This window comes from Phoca vitulina, unplaced genomic scaffold (genome assembly GCF_004348235.1).
Source record: "Phoca vitulina isolate PV1807 unplaced genomic scaffold, GSC_HSeal_1.0 scaffold1, whole genome shotgun sequence".
NCBI classification, from domain to species: domain Eukaryota; kingdom Metazoa; phylum Chordata; class Mammalia; order Carnivora; family Phocidae; genus Phoca; species Phoca vitulina.
Window position 1 is genome coordinate 49,466,716 of NW_022589704.1, and position 1,934 is coordinate 49,468,649.

Genomic DNA, 1,934 nt, shown 5'->3' on the forward strand with positions numbered 1-1,934 from the left:
ATGTTGACTGGAGTTTGGCTAACAAGGTTCTTAAATTTTGAGTTGAAAAGTTTGTTCATTTTCCTTTGTTCATAGAACACCATCGCAGTTTTTTTTTAATGTAGAAGTAAAATAATAAAGGCATTCATTTAGGGGGTTAATCTGTTTCTTGAATTTTTTTACTTAATATTCTCCTAACAGAATCAAAATGTTCAGTCTTCAGGCCTACTCTGTAGTCCACAAATGCCTATAACATTTTATTGCATATGGTGGACACACTGCTTCCCTCTAGTGGCTTCCCTCTAGTCTGGACTAAAAGTCCCTTAAGAGGAAAACTCATTTCCTATTTGTCTTTTTATTTGACGGATAAATGAATGGATGAATGAGCTAGATATGATAAATTTAAATGAAAGCACTTTTAGGAGTCTACATAACAGCTTCAAGGACTTATGAACCCCACTGAAGTTTATATAAAATATAGACTATATGAACTTGAGTGAATTTTCAAGAATGTATGCAGGGCATGATCCCAGGGTCCTGGGACCAAGACCCGCATCGGGCTCCCTGCCCTGCGGGAAGCCTGCTTCTCCCTCTCCCACTCCCCCTGCTTGTGTTCCTGCTCTTGCTATCTCTCTCTCTCTGTCAAATAAATAAATAAAATCTTAAAAAAAAAAAGAAAAAGAAAATGTATGTATTTCATTCTTACAATCCTACAATCAAAGTACATAAGCTTGTAGCAAATTTTATCCAACAAATATTTATTGAATTCTGATACATGTAAAGTACTAGAAATTAGAGACACAGAGAGAAGGGGTGGAGATTTTATTACCTTTTGCTGGAAAAGTGGAGAAATTTTGCTTTAATAAAAAGAAGAAAGCCAGAGAATACTTACTGTACCACTAATACGATGTGGATTGAACTATATACAGTGGCCTGTCTAGTAAGACTAAGAGTATAGATTCATCTCTGCAATGTGAGGTTGAGATTAATCATCTTACCCCCTAGCTCTTATTTCCCTTCCCTCTCCCAGTATTTTTATATGAATTATATAAAGTTTTAAAGAATATTCAATGAGAACTCAACGAGAGGCCTCCAAAAACAAAGAGGAAGATGTTTGAAAAAAATAAGGGCCAGCCAAGCTTGCTGCTGGTTGGAAGTTTACAGTGATAGGTATATAAGAATTTCAAGGTGTAGTTTCTACTAATAGGTAAATATTTTTCACTGATTTCTCTCTAGGTGACTGCCGAAATAACTGGACATCTGCTGCCTTGATTCAGTTCTGGTTTTAAATTAACCAATTTAAGCTTTCCAAAAATAATTGTGCACGTTGAATGTATGTGAAAAAATTATTCAACTCAAAGACAAAGGAAACTTTTAAAAAGATATTTAACATCTCTGTGTACTTAAAAAAAAAAAAAAGCTGAACACTGAAGACAACGTGTGCTCGTATAGTCACAGGCCTGCTCTACTCTTGACTCAGAAGCAGGCACTAGTGGCTCAGTGTTGCTCCTGCAGGATGATAGGAACTAAATGTTCACCGAGTGAGATTATGCAACAAAGTCGGTTACTGCTGGAAGTTAGCAGCAAGGGTGTTGTAACCCACACAACTTGTTCTTGAAGGGGTGCAGCTTTATAAGGCCTAGGAAAGCAGGAGAAGAACAGCACAGCCTCATCAAAGTCAAGCCAGGCCTCACTAGGGTTAGTGGTTGGATCTGCATTATTGCTTATAGACAATGACCCTAGGTACCATTATAAGACTTGGATCTTAAACACCAGAGGGCTGGTAGGAAAACAACTGCAAAGATAACAGACTGTAAAGAATGATCCAGAAGTAGAGAAAGGGAAAAATAAATACAAAATCTCCCATAAAAACTGATCTTACCAAACAAAATTCCAGAACCCCATTAAGATATCTAATGCCAAAAAAAAGTCAAAAATCAGGTGACACATTCACT